The sequence below is a fragment of the Grampus griseus genome (assembly GCF_964374135.1).
Source record: "Grampus griseus genome assembly, chromosome: 6".
Taxonomy (NCBI): domain Eukaryota; kingdom Metazoa; phylum Chordata; class Mammalia; order Artiodactyla; family Delphinidae; genus Grampus; species Grampus griseus.
Window position 1 is genome coordinate 36,748,322 of NC_139000.1, and position 20,764 is coordinate 36,769,085.

A 20,764-nucleotide genomic window follows, 5' to 3' on the forward strand; every position below is an offset into this window, starting at 1 on the left:
ATAGTGTAACGGACAAGGGATCTTTCTGTTTTATAAAAGCGCTAATCTCATTCAGGAGGGCTCTGCTCTCAAGACCTAATCACTTCCCAAAAGCCCTACCTCTTACTACCATTACCTTTGGGACTTAGAATTCAACACATGGATGGCAGGGAGGGGACACACAGACATTCAAACCATAGCAATATACATGGAAGAAAACTTGAAAGCATAAACAGTACCAAAATCCAAGGGTGCTCAGGTCCCTTATATAAAATGTCGTAGTATTTGCATATAACCTACACACATCCTCCCGTTTACTTTAAATCATCTTCAGATTACTTGTAATACCTGATACAATGTAAATGCTATGTAAATAGTTGTCAGAGCATGGCAAATTCAAGTTTAGCTTTTTGGAATTTTCTGGAACATTTTTCCTGAATATTTTTAATCCTCGGTTGGTTGAATCTATGCATGCACAACCCGCAGATATGGAGGGCTGACTTTGCAACAAAATGTTAACAGTGATTATTGCTGTTGAGTGATTTTCGATTATTTTTTAATTTTATTCTTTTTGTTTCATCTAACTTTCTAATAAATATCTGTTATGTACATATATATATATTTTTATTATTTATTTATTTTTGGCTGTGTTGGGTCTTTGTTGCTGTGTGCGGGCTTTCTCTAGTTGCGATGAGCGGCGGCTACTCTTCATTGCGGTGCGTGGCTTCTCATTGCGGTGGCTTCTCTTGTTGCGGAGCACAGGCTCTAGGTGCATGGGCTCCAGTAGCTGTGGCTCATGGGCTCTAGAGCACAGGCTCAGCAGTTGTAGCACACGGGCTTAGGTGCTCCGCGGCATGTGGGATCTTCCCGGACCAGGGCTCAAACCCGTGTCCTCTGCATTGGCAGGCGGATTCTTAACCCCTGCGCCACCAGGGAAGCCCCTAGGTACATAATTTAAACAGTTTTTTTTCTTTAAGTGCTACAGATACTGTGGGTTTGGGGCTTGGGAAGGGGGCTTCCCCTTACGTACAGTACTACGCTTCCCCAGGGTCCAGGCCACAATCTGAGGCCTGGACTAAATGGAGCATAAAGAACTTTCTTGCACACATGGAAGTAATTTTAGGAGTACCTATGGGCTACGGCCATCACTTGATCTTCAATGAATACCCCTCCACCCCCTTTTATAGCACGATTTTCAAAAGGCATTCACAAGTAATACGCGCATAAGAGTTTCTGATTTTGACCCACAAAACCACTGACTGTGTCATATACACGTTCAAATGGAGAAACAGAGCAACACATAGAGTCTGGAAAGCTGACTCTCTGAATCAGGGATAAAGCACAAATGAATGTGGAGGGTGATGGAGTACCTTTGGCTGGAGGGCGCTGAAGGTTTATTATGTTATGTTTACGTATCTGTCCCCAGACTAGAGTGCAGTTCCTTGAGGAACAGGGTAGGGACTGTATCTAGGGATAGAGTCAACCCTGTGTCCCTAGAACCCACGCATTGTGCTTGGAACATGGTAGGCACAGTAGGTTAGTTATCGACTCCTGTTCTACCCATTTTAAAAACTGACTTGTCTTTTTATTGTTGAGTTGTAGGAGTTTTAAAATTTATTCTGGATACAAGCCCTTTGTCAGATGTATGTCTTGAGAATATTTTCTCAAGTGGCCTTTTCTCAAATGTGGCTTGCCCATTTGTTTTCTTAATGGTGTTTTTTAATTAATAGAAGGTTTTAATTTTATGAAGTCCCATTTATCTGTTTTTTTTTTTTTATGGTTAAATCTTTCTGTATGCTAAGAAAGCTTTGCCTGTCCCAAGATCATAAAGAAATTTTCCTCTTTTTTTTCCCTAAATGCTGTATAGTTTTAGCTTTTATATTTAGGTTGTGTTGAATCCTATTTTAAGTGTAAAGCTCTTTCACTGGTTGATTCCATTTTATTTTATATTTTTGTATCTCAGAGAAAGTCTTATTCCTTCCTGATCTGCCAGTAGTTTCTCCACAGACAACTCCAGTTCAGCCAACTAAGGTAAAGTTCTACAGACACCTCATTAGACGTTGTACTCATGCCTTTTGCCCCGACACATTCACATATTTTACAAAGCACTTCTTTATGTATGTCATCTCATTGATCCTCACAACAATGCACCAGAATAGGCAGAGCCACTTCTTTATTTAAAAAAATAAGGAAATCAACACCTAGAAAAAACAAATGACTTGCCCAAGATCTCTCAATGGATAAATGACAGAATTAAGTCAAGAGTCAGGAATCCTAATGTTTGACCTTTTTTCTTGATCAGTTAGGAATGTAATGAGAGTCTACTGTACACGTGACTTGATTTCAAACACCACAGAACACATTTACTGAGAGCATATCTATTAGACTTCTCCCTCGGGAGAGACATGTTCTATAACAAGACAAGTTTAATATTGTGGCCCATGAGCGCTAATAAAGGTGAAGAGTAAACAGTGAGATGGAAGAGCTCATTCCAGATGCTTTTTGTACCCTGATTAAATGGAGAGACATGGGAGACGAAGATGGGGAAGGAATAGAGAACCCAGAATAGGAAGAAAGTGGAAGAAAGTGCTCAGCTCTGCCTACCAGGTGGACAAAGAAGTGGTGGGCTTATTAGTCAGCATAAAGTTACGAGGTCTAGATCTCTAGAATCAGGGAAAGCTCTCCACGAGAGCCCTCTTCCTGGCCCTCATCACAAATGGGTGTCTCCTGGCCTATTATAATAATACTATTTATTAGTGATCATTTACTGAGAACTTACATGTAAGGTGTTTTACATATATCATCTCTAATTTCACTATAATCATTTAAAGTAGACATAATCATCCCCATTTTACAGATGAGAAAACTGAAGCTTAGCAAGTGTGAGAAGTTAGCCCATAATTATACAGCTGAGATGGACGCAAACCCAGGTCTGCCCAATTCTTAATTCTTTCCACTACAACTGCCTCTCAGAGAAAAGATCAGGGCCACACCCTCTTCCTAAAGCCCCTACATTTACTCTGCTACCAAAGCAGATGCTTCCTACCTTTCCTGGATAGGCTCACACTGTAGTTTCCATTTACACAGTTTATACTTACCCACTTTACTATTCTCTGAACACACAGTCCCTTTCATATTACTGCCCCATGCTCTAATAAACACTCTTCAATCCCACCTCCTGCCCCAGTTCCCAGCTCACATCTCCCTGCCCCATTCACAGTCCTCAACGCCCCTTTCCCCTGCTCTGCAGTTCACATTCCTAGGTGCTTCCTGGGAACTAACACCTCCCACAACTTCCCAATGTATTATCCAACCACATTTTGCACAACATGGAACTACTGACTCCTATTAGCCTATGTTTTTGAATCCTCCACCAAGGTGATCAATGGAGATGGGAATTTAAAGAACTCTTCCTATCTGCTCAGCAACAGGGTAACTCTGGGCAGGAAGATGTTCTAAACTTCAGAAGAAAGGTTTCCCTTGTCTTTGGTCTTCAGCATCTTTCTGCCAGTCATAGAATCCCTTCCCTCTTTTTTTAGCCTCCTGAAGGAGGACGGGGAAGATGGTGATACTCGGCTGTTACTCTCTAGCAATCTGACCTTGACCTGAGGTCTGATGGGGAGCCTCAGTAGGACTGATAACCCTTTTCCTGTCTGGGTTCTCTCTTGGACAGGATTGAAGGGAAGAGGGTAGGAGGGTGGATTTGGGAGTATCAACTTATGCTCAGGTCTCTTCCTGTTAGGAATCTAAGCCTGTATAAGAAGACCAATTATAATAGGTCAGGTGCCCTAGGCACTACTTATCCCCACCAACCAATAATGTGGAGCCTCTTGGTCAACATTCTTTCTTATTCCATCCTTATCTGTAGCCTCTTGGCTCCCACAGCTCCAGAAGATATGGTATGTGTGTCTAGTACATGTACATATGTGCATGGAGGTAAAGGATGGACTCAATGCTTCCCAGTACCTCCTGTGTGGATCCCTGCATGTCTCCATCATAAACTTACAGTAGCTGTAGGGGTATCTCCTCCCTATTAAGCCTTTGTTTCTAGATCTGACCCCCTCTACGCTGACCCGCACTATAACAGCCTCATTAGAGATGCTCAGAAAGGAGGAAGGGGATTTTCTGCTTCTTGACAAAACAGCATTAGCCCAAGCCTGTTTTTCCCCATCTCTGCACCACAGCCCAAATGTATGCATGGATGAGCTTGTCTAATGTTTGCGCTCATGCTCGCTCTCTCTCTCTCTCTCCCTCTTTCGGGAAGACAAAGCCAACCCTCAAAACCAGGGCCCAAATGTGCTGATCAGTTATTCTAGCACCTCTGCCCTGCCCCTCCCCCCAGCTCTGCTGAGCCATACCTCTGTAAGGAGCCTTAGCTGTATCTGGAGGCTTCTGTTCCTTTTGCACTCCGACCAAGCTCTATCTTGACAGTTCAAGCTGAGGCACTGTTCCACAGGACCACACAGGGGGAACTGGGCTGATTTCCTAAGATCTGATTTCTGCTAATACAATGGCATCGTTGCTAATGCAGGGAGGCTGCGCAATCCCAGCCCCAGTATCCTTGCCGCTGCTGCTGCCTCTGGTGCTGCGGTGACGTTGCTGCTAAGGGAAGGGGGAAGGGAAAGGAATAGGCATGCCCACAGTACAGCCGCTCAGCCTTCCTCCCTGCCAGTCCCTGTGGGCCCTTTAGCCTGGGGAAGGGGGAAGGTAGAGAAAGGAGTCAGCCACAGAGGGCAGTCAGTGCTGGAAGATGAGAACTCTCAAAGCGGCAAAGAAAAATAGCGAGAGAGCTGGGCCTCGCTCCTCTCTCATCCCTAGGAGTCTCAGGGAAAAGGTCTGGGAGGAGGCTTAGAGCTTCCTTCCTTCCTTAGGCCCCTCCTTTTAGATCTCAGCCAGAAACCTCTCCCTCCTCTTTTCACCCACTCTGAATGACTCCTTGTTTTCCAGCTTTTTCCCTTCACTAGGATTCTAGACTAGCCTCAGGGTGGAGCAGCCAGCCTGGGAGGGGGTTCCTGAAGCCCTGCAGGGAGGCTGTGGGGACCAGTCATCATTCCACCAGCATAACACCAAGTTCCTAGACTTGGCAATAGGCTTTCTAGGGCGTGCCTCTTCAGAGAAACGGGGTCTGTCTCAGAAAAAAAGAGAGACTGGGCCATAGAGGCTTCCATATACAGGGTGGTAGTGAGCCTTAGGATCAAGTTGGCTACAGGCCCCCTTCCTACCACAGGGTCCACTTCAGTTCCCTGGATCTTCAGCGGGTCTGCTAGTGGGGCTGTAGCAGAACCTTCCGCCCTCTCACCTACATCAGTTTTAGGTCAGTACTGAGTGAGGTCCAGCTGGGCCTGTGGGAGGGCAGAGTCCCTTTAGCCAGGCCAGGGGGCAGAAAGCCTACTTTCCTAGGGAAAGGAAGGCTAAGGAAAAGGAGTGGTCTTCCCCAGCCCAGAGAAAATTCTCAGTTCTGTCTGAAGAACTACAGAGCCCTCCACCCCTTCCCTGCTCCACCCTCGTCAGGTTCTGGGCCAGTTCTGTGGGAATCAGTAGACAGTGGAGAAGCCAGAGGCAGAGCCAGCTGTACAGTAAGTAGCAGCATGTCTCTGTCCAGTTCATGCCACTGCTGCCTGCTGCCATCCTTGAACACAGAGATGGTGGTGTCAAGATGGTCTTGGCCCTCAAGCACTAGCCCTGCATAGAGCTCCTTCCAGTACTGACTACCATCTGGACGCCACAGGCAAGCCCTTGGATTTCAGGTCCCTAAAAAGAAGCCTTAGGTCTACTGGCCAGGACCACATCAGCTACCACTCAGGATCCAGAAGATACGTCGTTTCTTTCCCCTTATTGTTGCTTCTGTTCCCTATGAGACTCAAATGCTCAGTGACAGCATCCTAAGATGAACTGAGTTGTAGAAGAACAGAAGTTGCTGAAGACCCAAAAACCTATCTCCAACCTTGAAATAAATGTTTGAGGGGCCATGCCTTCTTGATTCTACAAAGCAGGAAACAATGAGGAAGGGAAGGAGAGAGGAAGACAGCTGTTCATAAAACTAGCCATGAACGATCCCCTCAAGGACAGTGAAAGGTGTTACTGTACTTCCCTCTCCCCTAGCTGGGCTGTAGGCTGGGGCAAAGTCAATCTCCATGACCAGTGCTGAGAATTCCAGTAAGAGCTCTGGGCCCAGGGTCTTTGTCCCTGAAATTTCTGTGAGACTAAGCCATGCATTGTACTAGAGAGCTACTACTTAGGAAGTGTTTCCAGCTGCCTACAGAAGGTGGCAGCTATCATACTTTCAGTGCTTAACTTACTTCACTATATCACAGACCACATCATCACCTACTTTCCACCAACTATGGCCAAAGATCTATAGGGCTTTGATGAGAAGAGCAAATTTTTTTCTGGCTAGAAACAAAATATAAAAACCATCACATTATAAACCACAATTGCCTCCTAACTAGTCTTCTCACCTGCAATTTACCTTCTATCTAGTACTGCCAGATTCATCTTCCTGAAGCCCCATCTTTATTCAACATGTCACTCCTGCCCCTTTTAATGGTTTCCCATTACCCAGAGAATCAAGTTCAAACTCATTTTGGCTTTCAAGGTCCTCCATCTTGGCTGTCTACTCCCTCTCTACCCAACCTTACTTCCCATCCCTGGTCATGTAGTCCTTCAAACCTGTTTCATAAGCTGTTTCCACTCTTTGTTCAGATTCTCCTGCCTGTTACACTTGGCTAAACCTATGAGGAATTATCTAAAACCTGCAAGGCCCAGATCAACTCCTCCATCAAGTCTTCACTGATCACCTTGGAGCCAGAAATGATCTCTGTCTTCCGAACTGCGGCTGGAGGTTGTTGATTTTACAGACAAGAAAAAAATCCCACAAAAGCCAGGGGATCAATACGGGATTGCCAATATCTTATATCGCCAAGTAAGGTCATTAAACAACAACAACAAAAAAACACCCTACATCAACTATCACCATCTTTTCATTAAAAAAGCACACTGTCATTATTTTTCTTATTTCATTGTATACTGACGGAAGCTTCATCAGAAACTAACATCAGTTCATGAGAGGTGTTTTTTTAAAATTTATTTTATTTATTTATTTTTGGCTGTGTTGGGTCTTCGTTTCTGTGCGAGGGCTTTCTCTAGTTGCGGTGAGCAGAGGCCACTCTTCATCGCGGTGCGCGGGCCTCTCACTGTCGTGGCCTCTCTTGTTGCGGAGCACAAGCTCCAGACGCGCAGGCTCAGTAGTTGTGGCTCACGGGCCTAGTTGCTCCGCGGCATGTGGGATCTTACCAGACCAGGGCTCGAACACGTGTCCCCTGCATTGGCAGGCAGATTCTCAACCACTGCGCCACCAGGGAAGCCCCACGAGAGGTTCTGATTAAGTATATCATTTGTCACTTGACATGGTTATGTTCTTTTTTGCATATCTGCCTTAATGGCTCTTCTAGACTGCAAAGTCCAAGTTATAGTCATCTCTGTATCCCCAATACCCAGAGCTTAAGACAGTATCATTTTTATTTTGTGCTTCCTATAATACTAGCGCAGTGTTTGGCTTATAGAAGGTGGTTAGTCAAAGTCTTGTTGAATAAGAGTAATACAAAAAGAGTGAGAGAGTAAATGAAAGTAAGTGGTGGGCAGATCTCTCAAAAGGCTGACAGAGAAGCCCCCTGCTGTTCATGAGAAAAAAAAAAAGGTCTGTTAAAAGAAAGCTTAGCAAAAAAAGGAATAATCCTTCATAACCTTGAGTTAGGTAATGCATTCTTAGACAAGATACCACAAATACAAGTGACAAAAGAAAAAAATAGGTAAGTTGGGGCTTCCCTGGTGGCACAGTGGTTAAGAATCCGCCTGCCAGGAATAAAGACGCAGACCTCCTAGAGAACGGACTTGAGGTTATGGGGAGGGGGAAGGGTGAGCTGTGACGGGGCGAGAGAGAGTCATGGACATATACACACTAACAAACGTAGTAAGGTAGATAGCTAGTGGGAAGCAGCCTCATGGCACAGGGATATTGGCTTGGTGCTTTGTGACAGCCTGGAGGGGTGGGATAGGGAGGGTGGGAGGGAGGGAGACGCAAGAGGGAAGAGATATGGGAACATATGTATATGTATAACTGATTCACTTTGTTATAAAGCAGAAACTAACACACCATTGTAAAGTAATTATACCCCAATAAAGATGTTAAAAATAAATAAATAAAAAAAAAAAAAAAAAAAAAAAAGAATCCGCCTGCCAATGCAGGGGACACGGGTTCAATCCCGGGTCCAGGAAGATCCCACATGCCGTGGAGCAACTAAGCCTGTGTGCCACAACTACTGAGCCTGTGCTCTACAGCCCACGAGCCACAACTACTGAGCCCACGTGCCACAACTACTGAAGCCTACGCACCTAGAGCCTGTGCTCCACAGCAAGAGAAGCCACCACAATGAGAAGCCCGCGCACCGCAACAAAGAGTAGCCCCCGCTCGCCGCAGCCAGAGAAAGCCCACACGCAGCAATGAAGACCCAATGCAGCCAAAAATAAAAACTAAAATAAAAATAAAATAATAAAATAAATAAATTTATTTAAAAAAATAGGTAAGTTGGATTTCATAAAACTTTAAAACTTCTGTGCTTTAAAGAACACAATCAAGACAGTGAAAAGACAACCCACAGAATGGGAGAAAACATTTGCAAATCATATATCTGATAAGGGACTTCTATCCAGAATACATAAAGGACTTTTACAACTCAGCAATAAAAAGACACATAACCCAATTTAAAAATGGGCAAAGGACCTGAATAGACATTTCTCTAAAGAAGACATACAAATGGTCAATAAGCACATGAAAAGATGCTCAACATCATTAGTTATTAGGGAAGTGCAAATCAAAACTTAAATGAGATACTACTCCCTACTAGAATGGCTAAATAAAAAAGAGAGACAATAACAAGTGTTGATGACAATGTGGAGAAATTAGAATCCTCATATATTGCTGGGAGGATTGTAAGATGGTTCAGTCACTTTAGAAAATAGTCTGGTAGTTCCTCAAAATGTAAAACACAGAGTTACCGTATGACCCAGAAATTCTACTCCTAGATATCTACCCCGAAGAAATGAAAACATATCTTCACACAAAAGCTTGCATATGAATGTTCATAGCAGCATTATTTATAATAGCCAAAAGTGGGAATAACTCAATATCCATTAACAGACGAATGGATAGATAAAATGTGGTATATTCATAAAACGGAATATTATTCGGTAATAAAAAGAAACACGCTACAATATGGATGAACCTTGAAAACGTTATGCTAAGTGAAAGATGCTGAACACAAAAGGCCATATATTGTTTGACTGCATTTATATGAAATGCCCAGACTAGGCAAATCTATGGAGACAAAAAGTAGATTAGTGGGACTTCCCTGGTGGTGCAGTGGTTAAGAATCTGCCTGCCAATGCAGGGGACATGGGTGCGAACCCTGGTCCGGGAAGATCCCACATGCCTTGGAGCAACTAAGCCTGTGCGCCACAACTGCTGAGCCTGCGCTCTAGAACCCGCGAGCCACAACTACTGAGCCCATGTGACACAAGTACTGAAGCCCACGTGCCTAGAGCCTGTGCTCTGCAACAAGAGAAGCCACCGCAATGACAAGCCCGTGCACCACAACGAAGAGCAGCCCCTGCACGCCGCAACTAGAGAAAGCCCAGGCACAGCAATGAAGACCCAACGCAGCCAAAATAAATAAATAAATAAATTAATTAATTAATTAATTTAAAAAAAAGTAGGTTAGTGGCTGCCAGGGACTTGGGGGAAGGGAAAATGGGGAGGGATTGTTACTGGGTTTGGGATTTCTTTTAGGGATGATGCAAATGTTCTAAAATTAGATTACGGTGATGGTTGCACAGCTCTGTGAATATACTAGTAACAATTGAATAGTATACTTTAAAAAAAATTTTTATTGGATTATAGTTGCTTTACAATGTTGTATTAGTTTCTACTGTACAGCAAAGTGAATCAGCTATACATATACATATATCCCCTCTTTTTTGAATAGTATACTTTAAATGATGAAACAGATGTCAATTATATCTCAATAAAGCTGTTAAAAAAAAAAAGAAGCTGCAGCAGTGAATGGTGTTGCTCAGCTCCACAGAGGCAGGAGTCTTTAAAGGCTCTGTGACTGGGTGGGCGCGGGGTGGCAGAAACTCAGGTGTACTAGAAAGCAGAGGGTATCACTGCCATGTCAACCTAAGGACCGTAGACAATTTCCCCTTCCTTCTGTTTTTTTCAATACCAAAATTCTTAGAACAATGAACTATGTTAATTCTACTTTCTCCTTAACTATTTCTTAAACATCGGAAGTCTGACTTCTTTTAATTAATACATGAACTGTCTGAAACAGTTCTAATTTTTAAACCCATAATATTTAAATTGCCTGACACTTAGCCATCCCCTCCTACTGAAACCCTCTTTTGCCTTTGGCTTCCATAACAACAACCCTCCTAGTTCTACTCCTTAGATCATTCTTTCTTAGTTGTTTAATACAATACCTGACCTATATTTAAAGGTAGATTTACAGCAGGGCTCAGACCTGAAGTCTTTTTCAACCTGAGAAGTGTTTAGCCCTTCCCATTATACTGTTGATATCCAAATCTTACATTCTTCCTGCGTTTCCAGAATCAAATCTCCAATACCGTGTTAGGTACTTCTTATTATTACCTCAAATTCAACACGTTTAAAACCAAATTGAGGGACTTCCCTGGTAGTCCGGTGGTTGAGAATCTATCTTGCAATACAGGGGATGCCAGTTCGATCCCTGGTCGGGGAACTAAGATGCCACATGCCGCAGGGCAACTGAGCCCACGTGCCACAACTACTGAGCCCACACGCTCTGGAGCGCGGGTGCCACAACTGGAGAGCCCACGTGCTGCAACTACTGAGCTCGCGCGCTCTGGAGCCCGCACACCATGACTAGAGAGAAGCCTGTGCACCGCAGTGAGGGGCCCGCGTGCTGCAATGGAAGATCCCACATGCGGCAACTAAGACCTGTTGCAGCCAATAAACAAACAAACAAACAAATAAATATTAAGGAGACTGTCCTTAAAAATAAAAAATAAAGCCAAATTGATTTTTCTATTTCAAATCAGCTTTCTTTGGACTACCAGTAACACAAAATTGAAAATACAAGAATCATCTGGAATCTCTCCTCACATTCAGACAATCACCAAGTCATGCTGAGTCTAACTTCCAATGTTTTAGGCATTGATCTAATAATTTACTGTGCTCTTACCACATTCCAACTACTATGCTAAGCACTTACATTATCTCATTTAATCCATATAACCACTCTCTAAGCTAAGTATTAGTATCTGTGTTTCATGGATGAGAAATCTGAGGCTCAGAGCTATTAAATAACCTTCCTAAGGTAACTCAGTCAGTAATGTCCAATCTGGGATTCAGACACAGAACTGTCTGATTCCAAAGTCAGTGTTCTTAACTACTTGTTACATTGCCTTTCAAGTTCCCATCCCTACTCCTATCATCCTAGTTCAGACCTGCAGCATCTTTCCTCTGAATTATTATATAGTCTTCTAACTAGCTTTCTTGCTTTCATTTTGGCTCTTTCCTCCCAGCTATCCTATATACTGACACAAGACTAATCTCCCCAAGTATACTGCCTTCAATACGTCACCTTACTACTAAAAAGCCTTCAGTGGCTCCCAACTGCCTACAGGATCATCCAAATTCCTCAATGTGGTATTCAAAGTTCCTTCCTACTTATCCAACCATGTTCCATCACATGCCAAATTTATTCTGAATTTTGAGTTTTGGCTCACTCCACTGGGAAGATATCTGGAATGCTCTCTCTCCCTATTTCTCTTGCCTTTTTTTTTTAAAAAAGGATCTAGCTCAAATTCTACCATTTCTGGAAGCTTTTCTTTATCATGAAAGTCTTTTCTTCTGAACTTTTTCAATACCAATTATCTGTACAACTCATTTGGTACCAAGTCTTGGCCATTTTATTTTGTTATTTATCTCTTGATGACAGCAGACTTTTGGAAGGTGGGACTGTGTCTTATATCTTGATAAGTAATTCTGAGCCCAGAGCCTTGGCACTTAGTAGGTCACCACCAATGTTTGGTAAAGCTACTGAATGGCAAGCCCAGTGGGCTAGCTGGACTCAAGTCTGCTTTCAGAAGGTTAGCTTAGGCTGAGAATAGCATATTTGATAAGAGGTGAGGAAGGAAGGAAGGAAGATGAAAACCAAAAAGCTGAGCCTTAGTAAATAAATCTTCAAGGCCAAGATCTTAAACTCTTAACTCCTCATTTCTCTCTATTTCGTACTGAGAATGGAAAGATGACTGAACAGCCATGTCTTCAGTCAGTACTTTCCCACCATTTATTCCCACAGTCACGATCCTAGAGCAAAGGTTGCAAAGTGACAGCCTGATGGTCACATCTTGTGTGTCGACAGATTTTATGTGGTTTGCACAGTAAAAATGCCACCATAAAATTTTTTTTTTTTTTAGATTTTCAGTTTGTGTTGCTTGAAAAATCAGAAGAACTGACCATACCAGTCCCTCATTCCTAGATGGTAACAATCAGCTAGAGATATGGCTGCCCTTATTTATAAGATGGGCATGTGCCCTTCAGTTTGACATGTTCCCACCATTCCCTTTGGTCTTTTGTACTAGTCAGCTTCATTGCTTCACTATACTCATTTGCTTTACTTGCCTGGATCCTACAAAGCATTTGAGTTTACAACCCCTCCCCAGGGTAACAGCTATGCTTTTCCTTTATATCCTCAACCCCCGATTTACCTCACATTACCACAATGATGTTCAATGCAGTATTATTTACAACAGCAAAAACCTGAAAACATTCTAAATATCGAATAGAAAAATGACTAATTAAATGGTGGTCTAGCCATGCAATGGAATATAATGAAACTATAGGAATTACGTTTATAATGAATGTTTACTGGTATAGAAAAAGGCTTAAAAGCTAATAAAAAAAAGCAGGATATCAAATTGTACAGAGAGACTTCTGCTTCCTGCATTACAGTGAACAAGATATCAAGGGAGTCCCTTCTACTACAAAAAACTATATCCTGTATAACATATACTTTTTAAAGCATTTCAGGGCTTATAGTAAATAGGAAAAATCTCCAAGGCTACTTGCCACACCCCCCAAAAGAGGAAAAAAAAAATCACGAGCTGTGGAATAAGCAAGGGGTCAAACAACAGTTTCTTGAGGGCTAATTCCCAAAGCATTCCTATTACGGTCAGAATGACAAGCCCTGGACCACTAGTAAGGTGAGGGAGCCAAACCCAAGACCCCCATAGTAGGCTGAGACCCTTGAAGCAAGCTCAAGTGATCCAGGGTTGGTGGTTCCTCCCAACTTTTGGAGGAAAATATCTCCAACTTTAAGTTGACAGCATTCTCAAAATTAAAGAGTAAGTAAAAATTAGTTTGTATCAAAGATCACAAATATACATGGAAACAAGAAACCATGAATGAATAACAGAAAACAACAAATAATAGATTTAAACTGCAAGAATTTCAAATATTAAGAATGCCATGGGCTTCCCTGGTGGCGCAGTGGTTGAGAGTCCGCCTGCTGATGCAGGGGACACGGGTTCGTGCCCCAGTCCGGGAAGATCCCACATGCTGTGGAGCGGCTGGGCCCGTGAGCCATGGCCGCTGAGCCTGCACGTCTGGAGCCTGTGCTCTGCAACAGGAGAGGCCACGGCAGTGAGAGGCCCGCGTACCGCAAAAAAAAAAAAAAAAAAAAAAAGAATGCCAGATACAGAACACGAATCAGCTATGTGTGAAATGTTTTAAATAAAGGATAAAATCTCAAAAGATACGCAAATAGCAAGAGACTTATTAGAGAGATCCAGGGTGGTGAAAATATATCTGAATATAACCATTGGCTACTGAGCATTCTTAGGCCTGGATTAGGCTATTCTATAGGGAATCACTAGGCGAGAAAAAGGATGTGGAGGCTAAGGGGAGATATTATACCTCATGCTACGGATCTGAACAGTGTCTACTCAAAACAGTGTGTGAAAGTGCTCTATAAATGTTTTATAGAAATGTAATGCATTGTTATTACTCTTTAAAAATGCCAGCATCCATTGCAGATTTTTACCTGAATTAGTTATTTACTGTGATGGTTGAAAAATGATGATTTTCTCTCTATTATTCCTCCTACATTTATTAGCTGGCATTCCAATATGAGAAAGATTTCCCTTTTCCTTCCTATTTATTTTTTTGGTATTGGTATAGATTCTCGGCTTTTTTTTTTTTAATTCAATGGGTCATAATCTATTGCTGGTATTATTGATTTTGTTGGTCATTATCTCAGATTTGGCACTACTTGGCATTTTTCTTTTTCATTGTGAAGATCTTCATTATTGTGTACAAATTTTTAAAAATTATTTATTTTGGAATAATTTTTGGAAAAGTTGCAAAGATAGTTAAGAGTGTTCCCGTATGTCCTTCAACCAGTACCCCTAATGTTACCATCTTACATAATCGTGGTGCATTTGTTAAAACAAGGAAATCATCATTGAATATATTACTATTACCTAAACTTGCAGACTATATGGATTTTGCCAGTTTTCCCACTAATGTCCTTTTTCTATTATTTGGCTTTTTAAAAACTAAACATATATATCACTTTTATAAAACATAAATTGATTAAAAACAAACTAAAGCCACCCACCCCCCCTTCAAAAGATATGTAGATGTATACTGGAGGCTACAGATAAACAGCTTGGACGGTGTTTTAAGGCAGCTTAGCAAAGAAAAAGATTTGTACTTCCCATAATCAAGACACTGAGTAGTTTTGGAAACTATCAGACAGGTAATTTTTAGCGAAAGCAAGTAATACTGAAAAATAGATAAGGCTATGTTATCTTAGTGTATTTCTGTCCCTAGTGTTTCCCAATAATCACTCTGTTTACCTTTTACCTCAGGACACACTTCTTTGGAAGTACTTTTGCTTGTGTTGTCAGGTATCCTCTACACCAGCAATAACCTATGTTAAGTATTAAGTAACTCCTTTAGGCCATGTTTTTACCTCAGACTGCATGACTGATTGCAGTAGGAAAGGTCAGAAGTGCCCAAATCATAACAAATAAACTATGATTTACTATATACTCTCTTTTCTGGTGTAGAAGCATCCCAAGGCCATTAATTAATATCATCTCAGGAGTCAATCAATCAAACAAGCAATCAAGCCACAAGTATTCACTGCACACACTTCTACTGTGTATAAAGCACTGTGCTGGATGTTTAGGGGTAAGAAAGCTCAACTTGCGAGGCTCATAATTTTGTTAAAATCATTGCCAACATGTCTCTGGGGAGGGCTAGGGCAGCAAGAAAGATGTTTTAGGATGTAAGACAAGGGTTAGAGCAGTGGTTTCAAACTTTTTAGCCCCAACACATAAAACAGAGCTATTCTGGTTGAAGCAGGGAAGGCCTAAGGCCCCATACACTCCAACTCCCTCTCTCCACTGCAGGGCCCCCAAAGGCACTTCCAGGGGACCCTAGGGCTCAGAGGAAGAAATTCTGAAAACCTCTGGGGAAAGACAAAGGCAAGACTGAACATGGTTGGTTGGGGTCGGGGAAATGAGGAGTGAAACAAATTATTAACGGAGAGAAATCATCTTTCTTTTTTCATGGCTCTCAAATCAAATACGTTTGGAAAATGATGTCAATTAACTGCACTAACAGCAGACTTACTTCTGAGTACAGAAAATAACTTTCTATGTGAATTCAGAAAAATCAGTTTGTATAATTACCCTTCATGCCTGCTAAGGTTCTGTGTCTTTATAGGCCATGAGATTTGATGGAGACTCTGAATTACCTATAAAACAAATACTTCTGAAATGTGTGAGAAGTGCTGAAAGAACTTGGAGATTTAAGAATTGGTGCTAATAATGATTCCTGTGGTGTCTGGGCTGAGTCGCAAGGAGAGAATAAACAGGCTGTTAGATGCCTGAGAGCACCTGGCTATGGCATCAGGAGTCTGATTCACAAATGGAACAGCAGCCAATGCCCAGGAGCGCATCTATCTTTCCTCCAGGTTGTGTGTAGCGGCTCCTAGCTGAGGAGGCCACTGTTCCGAACTGGTATTATGTTATTTTGGACTCCAAGTGAGGCCAGCCAGCATGCTAGGAGTGTGTTAGAAGAGGCCTAGCCTGCTTCCTTATCAGGCCTCCCTAATGTAGAGTCTTCTTTCAAAGCACAGAGCTTGCTTTGCTTTTGGGTTCTCAAATACGTTACAGAGGGACTTCCCTGGTGGCACAGTGGTTAAGAATCCACCTGCCAATGCAGGGGACACGGGTTCAAGCACTGGTCTGGGAAGATCCCACATGCCGCGGAGCAACTAAGCCCGCACGCCACAACTACTGAGCCTGCGCTCTAGAGCCCGCGAGCCACAACTACTGAGCCCACGTGCCACAACTACTGAGGCCCATGAGCCTAGAACCCGTGCTCCGCAACAAGAGGAGTCATGGCAATGAGAAGCCCGCGCACCACAATGAAGAGTAGTCCCCACTCGCCCCAACTAGAGAAAGCCTGCGCACAGCAGCGAGGACCCAATGCGGCAAAAAATTAAAAACAAAAAAAATATGTTACAGAAAGGTTCAGCTAAAAGTCCACTCCCAAAAGTCAAACACACTCTAGAAGAGGTTTGGTTCTGAAGTAGAATGGGCTCTTTCCTAGGACCACCTGGTGTGGATTTATCGTCTTTTCCCCAAGTCTATCACCTCCCTTATGAACTGGAAATATGCAGGCACCTTTAATGTAACCAAAATCACAGACAGAACATCTAGGGGTAGAACCCCAAACAAGCTCCAAGCCTTTTACCTCTCAGGCTCAGCTGAGAGGAGACTGCAGCACTAGGAATTATACCCAGGAAAAGAATAAGCTAGAAGCCACTGACCTCACTGAGCTGTAAAGGGTTGCTTTCCTTTATTCCATAAAAATAAAATAATAATAAACTCAACTTTGTCCCAGGTTCTCCTTCTGCTCAAAAGGGATTACACCTAGATAAATATTCTCTTCCACCAATCCAGCCAGCAAGTGTATGCCTTCCTCCATTAGATCAATCATTTGATTTCCTCCTTAATTCAACTCATAGCACCTGTTTGTGGAGGCAAAAGGCTAAATCAGATGACTTCTTAAGGTCCCTTTCAGCTCTAATTACAAACTAAGCCAAATTAAAACCTTGGGCCCAAGGGAAGGTTCCTATGAAGGGTGCTAATAAATGTCCTCCCTCTCACCCTCCTCCCTTTCAACATAAATACACAGACACACACACACACACACACACACACACACACACATCCCTATACTTCCAAGTGCCTTGCTTCTAACTGCTACAATTAGAAGTCTCTAAAGATTGAGAATTTGCTGTAAATCCTACCTCTTTTGAGGATGTAGGTTAGGGATAGAGAGGAGGACTATAGGGAATTAGGGAAGATTTAGTTCCTACCTTGACAGACTGATTTCTTCAGATGGAGGGGATGGAGGATGCAGCAGTGGATAGAGGTAAAGCCTCCTAATGCTGCGTATAGGTGAGCAGCAAGGAGCAGGAAACCACAAAGACCAGAGACAGTGTACCAGGGGTGGGTCCAACGTGGGCTGCTCTACTTGGGGGATAGCTCTCAAGTGTATATTTGCAAAAGCAAGTTAGCTGGGACAAAAAAGGCCCCTATGCTTCTTGACTGTTCAGCGTGGTCAACCCTTTGCTCTCCCTTTGGCTGTTCCTTTTGGCTTCTAGGCTCTAGGAAGCAAAGCCAGAGTGTTTTCTGCTTCCCCTCCCCCAAGGCAGTGGACTGAGTCCTGCAGGCTGGTAAGCTGTTATCCAATCAGACTGTCAACGGCTGTAAATAAAAGGCCACACATGCACAGTGAAATAGGCTATGAGAAGAATCTAGATTGAATTACCACAAGCCAGTTGTGGAGACAGGGTGGGGGAGGTAGCAGAAAGGATAGAGACGCATAACTGCCCTTCAAGGAAATACTTTCATTCAAGCACACTCCTCCCTCAGCATGACTGCTAGAAGCCATCAAAGCCTTGCTCCCCAAGGAACTAGGTTCTAGTCTGACCCTATTCTCAGCAGAGAGGTCATAGTCCCAGAGACCCCTCAGTCAAGTCAAAAGCCTTTTCCCGGATGTGACTTACGTTCCAATAGACTTCAGGTAACAGTCTCTGAGTCCAGCTCACGGTGCTTGGTAAGAGCACCAGGACTGCCTCACTAGCGGTCAGCGGCAAAGACCATTTCTTTGTACCAGATACTGTATCTGCTTTGGTTATAAGACTAAAGTAAGAGTAAACTGATATTAAACAAAAAATTTTTAAAGCAGGTGTCTGGAGTCTTGTCTGGGTCTGGAATATTCAGGAGCCTAGGTTCTGTAATGATTCAGGGTATGCATTTTGGTGTTGACAGGTTTGGATTCAAATCTGACACGCTACTTGCCAGCTGTGGACTTCGGGAAGTTATTCAACTTCACTAAACTTTAGCTTCCTCATTTGTAAAACTGTCACGATATTTTCCCTCAAAGGCTTGAGGGAGAATGAAATAAGATATTATACGTAAGTGCCTGACACAAGGTAAGTGCTCAGTTATGGTCACTATTATTATTATATCTTTGTCAATGACCAATGGAGTCCTTACCTCTCTCCTTTCCCAATTTCCCAGAAAACCTAAAGGCTCCAGGTCCAGGGAACTGGCAGGCAAAACCTCTTCAAAAGAGCCAAAGGAACTGGAAAGAGTCATGTTCCTTTTTTCCCCTCCCCTGCACTAGGACTGAATCAGTAACCCGGTGCCCATTACACTCTGGCCTGGCAGGCTGGCCCTAGGAGCCTAAGGCTTTCCCAAACCAAAGACACTAATCCATCTCTAGTACTACCTGTTGTGGGGCATGCTCCCAGACTGCTGGTGCTTCTCCAGGGGCCCCAGATCAGATTCCAGTAGACCGAGGAAAGAAACAGTCTGATCCCAAGCTGGCAGGATAGGTCTGTCCAGGCTGTTGTCTGCCCATCACAGCTGCCTGTGAGGCCTATAGGTTAATAATAGCAACTCTGATGCGAGTGGATTAAGACAGCACTGTAGGAGGTGTTTATTTTTACACTCTGCCGTCAGTATCAAGTTCTACTGGTTACTGCCCAAATCTAGGGCAGCTTCCTGCTACAGGAGTGGCCTCAGGCTTCTCCAGGATGCTAAGTTGGATTCTGGAGGAAACAAGCCTTGTTGAAACAGTTTAGTATCAACAGGGACAGGGAAGGGGAAAAAGGAACAAACAGAGCTGTCATATGTCCAGCTGTCTGGTCCCAAATCTTCGGAACCAGGTGGACCTCAATTGAGAGCTGTTGTTCATGGCATTTTCCTGAGTCAGGTAGGCCCTGGACAAGAGACTTAATACGTTGTTTTGGAAGGGCGGGCACACACACATACACACACACACACACACACACACACATTGGTTGCACTGAAATGACTTGGATAAAATCAAGGAAAGACTGTTACTTAACTAACCAGAAGCTCAGCCTTGTCAGTCACAAGTCCCAGATGAGTGCTGTGAGTGCTGACCTTGTGAGAAAAAGAAAAAAGCCCACCTGGGAGGGTTTTATAGGATATTTGAAATAAAGGATGGTTAGGCTGGTCCTTATTTTATTTGCACAGAATTTTTAGCAGGTATATCAAATCCCTTGAAAATTTATTTGGCCAGAGCGTCTTCCTAGAAATGACACAATAGGATAGAAATACCAAGAAACCAGCTTTCATCTGGCGAGGAGTCAGTGCCCAGAAAAATCTTTCCTGAAAGCCTCTTTCTCCCCCAAGGCCTAGAGGTTGGGGTCCCTGGGACCTTACACTTTGACCACAGTATCTGGAACTCCGTGGGTATCCCACTCACGTCCCTGAAAGGCAGTTCCTAACACAGTTTCATCTTGTTCCATCAGGTAGACAGGGATGCGAGGAGGCTGGCAGCTGGATAGCTGATGTAAATAGATGGGGACTGGCCTACTGAGAGGTCATGTGCACAGCAGGCCGCTGTGGAATGACAAAAATGTACCACATACCAGGTAGGAATGCTGAAGTGCAAAGAAAGCAGCCAAGCAGCCAAGCACACAATAACAGTGACTCCATCGTCTTCCTGCCTAAGGCTGACTCATAACCATCATCAGAGACACAACATATCAACATCTCGTGGAGCAGGAAGGTAGGCTGGTGAACCATTCGTTCAGTACTTTTTCTTCTGTCATTCAAGGCTTTTCTACCTGGTCATCATAACAAAAACGCAGCCTCAGAAACAATCAGATATGATGACTAGAGATATAGGGTTTGATCTTAGCTTCATTTGGAAGCTACTCATGCCTAGGATAGTGGCAGGATGCCCAAGGATAGGAACACTGCTTTCATTCTTGGCTTTTTCTCTGACTTGCTGGGTCATCTTGGGGCAGGGTACCTGTCCTCTCAAAGTTCTAGGTTTACCATTTGGAAAAGGGGCTAATTGTATCTACCTTCTGGTGTTATGGCAAGAAAAAAATATTCGAACAATTAGAATAATAAATAGCAAAAATGCAGCTGTAGATGATCATACTAAGTGAAGTCAGAAAGAGAGACAAATATCATATGATATCACTTATATGTGGAATCTAAAATATGACACAAGTGAACCTATCTATGAAACAGAAACAGAATTACGGACATAGAGAACAGACTGGTGGTTGCCAAAGGTGAGAGGATTGGGGGAGGGGTGGAGTGGGAGGTTGGGGTT

At 43.1% G+C, this 20,764-nt stretch overlaps 1 protein-coding gene across 2 annotated transcripts in view; it reads right to left on the reverse strand.

Moving 5' to 3' along the window:
• The window catches only part of RUSC2 (RUN and SH3 domain containing 2), a 59,669-nt gene that overhangs the window by 16,795 nt on the left and 22,110 nt on the right, over positions 1–20,764 (reverse strand). The window contains exon 1 of one of the 2 annotated variants that reach the window (XM_082657593.1): positions 4,338–4,781. The exons of the other annotated variant lie outside the window; for it this stretch is intronic. The gene's annotated coding sequence lies outside the window, so the exon portion shown is untranslated. Of the gene's footprint in view, positions 1–4,337; positions 4,782–20,764 lie in introns of those variants that run through there. 2 annotated transcript variants of the gene reach the window in all.